Source organism: Oratosquilla oratoria, chromosome 19, assembly GCF_046742065.1.
Source record: "Oratosquilla oratoria isolate Oo_2021 chromosome 19, ASM4674206v1, whole genome shotgun sequence".
Lineage (NCBI taxonomy): Eukaryota > Metazoa > Arthropoda > Malacostraca > Stomatopoda > Squillidae > Oratosquilla > Oratosquilla oratoria.
Window position 1 is genome coordinate 15,607,903 of NC_134795.1, and position 7,500 is coordinate 15,615,402.

Below are 7,500 nucleotides of genomic sequence, written 5' to 3' on the forward strand. Positions count from 1 at the left end.
GGGTTGTTACTCTGACTCTCGTGGGCGGGGAGTTGGGTGTGTGTGTGTGTGCAAGGTCATAGCATTACCCATAGATCGGACCTACGAGCTCTGAGCTCTCTTTCAGGAGGGAAATAGCTGTCGATCACGAGTCCAACACGTGATCCAAAGACCAAGTGAAAACACACACACACACACACACACACACACACACACACACACACACACACACACACACACACACACACGCACGCACACACACACACACACACACACACACACGCACGCACGCACGCACACACACACACACACACACACACACACACACACACACACACACACACACACACACACACACACACACACACACACACACACACACACACACAGAATCAAGAATCTTAAGAAATGAGTGTAGGGAATATCCAACCTTCTTGGAATTGAAGAAAAGGGTGAAATTCGTCTGTCACAGTTTTCTCACGCAAATAAAGGAAATAACTTTGACTTTTATTATAAAGCGACAACTGCCTCTCGTTTACGACTTGTTCTAAAGTGAACAACCGAGACACGTATTTTAAGAAATACATCCAAACCTCCAAACCTCTTGGGAAAATAAGAAAAAAAAAAAAATCTTGTCCATCAGATTTTTTTTTTGCATGTAATTAAAGAAAAGAATTTTGACTTTCGTTATAGAGCTACTTTTTTTTTTTTTTTTTTTTTTTTTTTTACTGATTGTTCGGGGCCGCATAAGTAAGAGTCATCTAGCGGCGGTTTCATGCTTTAACCAATGAACTAATTGTTTTGAGCCTCGTGACCTGCTTCAGCCAATCACAGGGATTTCCTTTATCCTGATTACGAAATCGGATGGGCGTTAACTTAGTCTCGAGTTGTTTTGTGCCGAGTGCGAGTGTTTAATCTAAAACTGTGTAATATTTTTCTTCTTATGCGTGAAAATTTTCGCTCAGAGTGCTTTTAGAAGGACCACGGCGCCCTTTCAAAATTTATTGTGTGACATTCATATGATAACTGCAAGTATTGCTGTGTTAGTGTTTTGACCAGCCAGTGATGGAAATGGCTTTAGGACTGGAAGCAGCAATTATACGGCGTATAACCTGCTTCCCAAATTCCATTTTCTTTAACGTTCAGTCTCTGTACTAATGGAGACATCGTTTAGTATGTTTTCTAACCACATGTCGTGGTAGTGTACTTCAGGCATATGCTACCTTGTTCCCAAAGCCCTCTTGTTCCATTACTGGTTTTATAAATAGACCCCGAGAAGCAGATTCGCCTGCACTCGCCAGACTACTGGACTAGTCTATTTACCTTGTGCCTAGTCTATTCACCTTGTGCCTAAGGTAAGTTCTAAAGTACTTTCTAGGCTCTTTGTTGCGTGCTAGCTGGGTAGGGGCGCGTGTTGACGTGGGGGACAGTCTACAGTGAAGTTAAGTTGATTTAGGACTAGAATGCAACAGATGAGTAAAGTTCTGCAATCCTGCCTTGGGTTCGGCAGATAACGCAGTGGAGTAGATCCAACTCGCCCAAGTACCCACTCGCCCCGAAATTACCAATTCACCTCACCAATTTCCCAGCTGCCGATACCACTCGCACCAATTCAAGTTCAATTCAAATGGCAGACCTTGGACTGGGGAATTAAACTGACACAGGCCTAAACCCTCCAAGGATGGACAAAGTAAAGACGAGAGGGATGCACAATGATAGTAGGAAGTAGCAGGTTGAGAAGATGTAACTTCCCCAACGTCAATTGAATCTTGGAGGAATTATGCTGACATCAGACTGCGTAACTTATTTTCACGCGCGTGAAGGAAATTTTGACCATGATTTGTTTTAAAACTCTATGGTCAAACGTCCAATGAATCTTTATTTTATACCTACTAGTATACCAGTGCTGTCACCAGACTGCGTAACTTATTTTCACGCGCGTGAAGGAAATTTTGACCATGATTTGTTTTAAAACTCTATGGTCAAATGTCCGATGAATCTTTATTTTATACCTACTAGTATACCAGTGAACAGCATTTACAGACCAGTCACGTGCTAATTCCTCTCACGCCTTTAATCTCACGCCTTTCATTATTTCCGAACATTCATCATGACACTTTTTTTGAGTTTGTGCATAGCTTTTAGCAACATTTTCTGTTATTGATTTCCCCTAAACAAAATATTCATTACATTGATGTATTATGATTTACAAAGTTAATATTTAATTTTCTAATGTTAGTTTGTGCATAGCTTTTAGCAACATTTTCTGTTATTGATTTCCGCTAAGCAAAATATTCATTACATTGATGTATTATGATTTACAAAGTTAATATTTAATTTTCTAATGTTAGTTTGTGCATGGCTTTTAGCAACATTTTCTGTTATTGATTTCCGCTAAGCAGAATATTCATTACATTGATGTATTATGATTTACAAAGTTAATATTTAATTTTCTAATGTTAGTTTGTGCATGGCTTTTAGTAACATTTTCTGTTATTGATTTCCGCTAAGCAAAATATTCATTACATTGATGTATTATGATTTACAAAGTTAATATTTAATTTTCTAATGTTAGTTTGTGCATAGCTTTTAGCAACATTTTCTGTTATTGATTTCCGCTAAACAAAATATTCATTACATTGATGTATTATGATTTACAAAGTTAATATTTAATTTTCTAATGTTAGTTTGTGCATAGCTTTTAGCAACATTTTCTGTTATTGATTTCCGCTAAGCAGAATATTCATTACATTGATGTATTATGATTTACAAAGTTAATATTTAATTTTCTAATGTTAGTTTGTGCATAGCTTTTAGTAACATTTTCTGTTATTGATTTCCACTAAACAAAATATTCATTACATTGATGTATTATGATTTACAAAGTTAATATTTAATTTTCTAATGTTAGTTTGTGCATAGATTTTAGTAACATTTTCTGTTATTGATTTCCGCTAAGTAGAATATTCATTACATTGATGTATTATGATTTACAAAGTTAATATTTGATTTTCTAATGTTAGTTTGTGCATAGCTTTTAGCAACATTTTCTGTTATTGATTTCCGCTAAACAAAATATTCATTACATTGATGTATTATGATTTACAAAGTTAATATTTAATTTTCTAATGTTAGTTTGTGCATGGCTTTTAGTAATATTTTCTGTTATTGATTTCCGCTAAGTAGAATATTCATTACATTGATGTATTATGATTTACAAAGTTAATATTTGATTTTCTAATGTTAGTTTGTGCATAGCTTTTAGTAACATTTTCTGTTATTGATTTCCCCTAAACAAAATATTCATTACATTGATGTATTATGATTTACAAAGTTAATATTTAATTTTCTAATGTTAGTTTGTGCATAGATTTTAGTAACATTTTCTGTTATTGATTTCCGCTAAGCAGAATATTCATTACATTGATGTATTATGATTTACAAAGTTAATATTTAATTTTCTAATGTTAGTTTGTGCATGGCTTTTAGTAACATTTTCTGTTATTGATTTCCGCTAAGCAAAATATTCATTACATTGATGTATTATGATTTACAAAGTTAATATTTAATTTTCTAATGTTAGTTTGTGCATAGCTTTTAGCAACATTTTCTGTTATTGATTTCCGCTAAGCAGAATATTCATTACATTGATGTATTATGATTTACAAAGTTAATATTTAATTTTCTAATGTTAGTTTGTGCATAGATTTTAGTAACATTTTCTGTTATTGATTTCCGCTAAGCAGAATATTCATTACATTGATGTATTATGATTTACAAAGTTAATATTAAATTTTCTAATGTTAGTTTGTGCATAGCTTTTAGTAACATTTTCTGTTATTGATTTCCACTAAACAAAATATTCATTACATTGATGTATTATGATTTACAAAGTTAATATTTAATTTTCTAATGTTAGTTTGTGCATAGCTTTTGGCAACATTTTCTGTTATTGATTTCCACTAAACAAAATATTCATTACATTGATGTATTATGATTTACAAAGTTAATATTTAATTTTCTAATGTTAGTTTGTGCATAGCTTTTAGTAACATTTTCTGTTATTGATTTCCGCTAAGCAGAATATTCATTACATTGATGTATTATGATTTACAAAGTTAATATTTAATTTTCTAATGTTAGTTTGTGCATAGCTTTTAGTAACATTTTCTGTTATTGATTTCCGCTAAGCAGAATATTCATTACATTGATGTATTATGATTTACAAAGTTGATATTTAATTTCCTAATGTTATATCGCGTAGGTGTGCACTTGAAAAAAATACATCGGTAAGTTCATAGGGCGAGTTGGTACGAGTAAAGCAGTGGTTCCCAAACTTTTTTTGTTTTGTTTTACAATTATACGTACCAAGTTAACCTTAATGCTAATGCCGGGTACCGTAATGTTTTCTTGATTTTATCTTATTTTATTTTATTTTCAATTTTTTTGTCAGCCCTCCATTACCCCCGAAAATATGTTGCATCCCCCCCAGGGGGTAATTTTTCCCACAGTTTGGGAACCACTGGAGTAAAGGAACGAGTTTGACCATATTGAGCCCCAACAGCGGGACCCACTGGAAGGTCAGGCTAGGTCACGTAGCCCAGTCAACGGTGTCATCGGTTACTCATATTTCCTCACTTTTCAACCTTGCCCACTCAATTCTTTTATTCATGATGTCATTGATGTCATATTCATTAAGTGCATCCAACCAAGTATCTATAAACCAATTATTTAATAATAATAATAATAATAATAATAATAATAATAATAATAATAATAATAATAATAATAATGATAATGATAATGATAATGATAATGATAATGATAATGATAATGATAATGATAATGATAATTAATAATAATAATAATTAATAATAATAATAATAATGATAGTAATGATAGTAATAATAATAATGATAATAATGATAATGATAATAATGATAATAATAATAATAATCAATTATAATAATTATAATAATTATTATAATAACAATAATAATAATAATAATGAAAAAAGTGTACAGGAAACGAATTTTCATAAAAGATGGTGATGAGCAGATAATCAATCCTGTGACAGAGTGACTATCAGAAAAAGTGTCATATAGGAATGAAAAATAGGAAGACCGTATAAAACATTATCCATAAGAACATAAGAATGGAGGAGACTACAAAAGACTATAAGGCCTACACTAGGGAGTTCCACGTCCCTCACCACCTTAGGTACCTATTCATAAAGCTATCTAATCTTCTTTGAAAACAACCAATTGTTTCACCGCTCATTACATTGTTACAAAGTCTATTCCATTCATTGATCACTCCACTGGTAAACCATTTCTTGCCTTTTCCTTCTTAAACCTAGATTTGTGTAACATAAAACCATTACATTGGATATATCCGAAGTAGACGGATGTACTGATGAGTGGTAGTTAGTTTTCTGAAGTGTTTTGCTATAATGGCTTGAACTTTGGCGCAAAATGGTTCGAGAGGTGACGTCAGAACGCTTTACTCGGAAGCAACGAGCCCGGACAGTCGAATGTCAATGTTTGTTGAAATGGTGCTATATCTGCATAAAAATATATCTTTATTCAGTATTTTTGATACATTATATGGTATTTGTAATAACGAAGAATGGGGGTAATTGTAAGACGTGATAAATTTATGCTTACGAAAACTTTAGGTGATTGGAAAGTCAATAAGTGAATTATCTCTTTAGAGTTGAACTTGTCAATTTTGTGTGTTGATTAGTTTAATTTGCTTGTGGCAGAAGCAGCAGCATAAAAAAATCATAATAAATTTGTCCTCGGAAAGCGGAACTATGCATCAGCCAGAGCGAGGGCCATTTCTATAAGTAGGTATGTTTTATTAATCAAAATAAAATAAAATATCTTCATTGTGTGATAGCATGTTGATGAGATCCTGCCTTGCCCTCAGTTTTCATTATCATAATCTCTATCAATAACAATGTGTGACTTAAGCGTTGTAATAATTTCGTGAGTTTGCTTGTATTTCGTGCAGCAATTCGATGTAATATCTTATCTGCTTATATTTACTTTGTCAAGACGATTATATTTCCATTAGTACAACGTAAACAATATCCCAGCGAAATGGTACCATAATCAGAGGTCGAATGACATCATGTTAAACACACACACACACACACACACACACACACACACACACACACACACACACACACACACACACACACACACACACACACACACACACCACTACCATACCATTGCTCAAATGAACAGTAACGGCTCACAGTATAAATGGATACTTTTCAGGCTGTTAATGTGGTGAGGAACCGGTACTTTTTTATTAATTTACTTGTATTTACCTAATTGTACTGGATAGGTGCTTCCCTTGCCCAGCCGTTTTAGTCGAGTGTCTCTCTTTCTCTCTCTCTCTCTCTCTCTCTCTCTCTCTCTCTCTCTCTCTCTCTCTCTCTCTCTCTCTCTCTCTCTCTCTCTCTCTCTCTCTCTCTCTCTCTCTCTCTCTCTCTCTCTCTCTTTTCTCTCTCTCTCTTTCTCTTTCTCTCCCTCTCCCCTCTCTCTCTCTCTCTCTCTCTCTCTCTCTCTCTCTCTCTCTCTCTCTCTCTCTCTCTCTCTCTCTCTCTCTCTCTCTCTCTCTCTCTCTCTCTCTCTCTCTCTCTTTCTCTCTCTCTCTCTCTCTCTCTCTCTCTTGTATTTTCTTCTTCCTCGTTTTCAATTTTCTTAGCTCCCTGTGTCTTTTATTTCGTTTGAGGGACACAATTAAATTCAATTATGCTTAATCAGATTGGCAGGAAAGCTTACTCCTTCACTCGCCCCCTCCACCCTCGTCCTGCCTCTTCTCCTCCTCCTCCTCCTCTTCCTCCTCGTCTTCCTCATCCTCTTCCTCGTCCAGCTCACTCCTTCACTCGCCCGCGTTCAGCCATTCCCTCCACCCTCGTCCTATTTCTTCTTCTTCTCCTCCTCCTCTTCCTCCTCGTCTTCCTCCTCGTCTTCCTCGTCCTCCATCTGTGCTTCTGCTATTTCTTTTTGTATACCTAATTTCTCCTCCTTCTCCTCCTCTCTAAGTTTTTTCATTAACCTGTTCATATATTCTATATAATTTTATATGTACTAATCTGTATATTTATCTATGTATCAAGTTGTTCGTTTATTTATCTTCTCCTCCTCCTCCTCCTCCTCTTCCTCCTTCTCTTCCTTCTCTTCCTCCTCCCCCTCCTACTCCTCCTACTCGTTCATCTTCTCTTCTTTCTCCTTCTCTTCCTTCTCCTTCTCCCACTCCTCATCTTCCCTCTGCTCCTCCGTCTCCTCCTCCACCTACTTCTCCACCTCCTCCTCCTCCTCCTCCTATTCCACCTCCTACATCTACTTTTCCTCTTCTTTCTCCTCCTATTTCTCCTCCTCCTCCTCTTCCTCCTTCCCTTCTCCTTCTCCTCTTCCTTTTACTCCTACTTCTACCTCCCCTTTCTCCTCCTGCTCCTCCTCCTACTTCTCCACTCCCTTCTCTTCTTCCACCCTCTCCTCC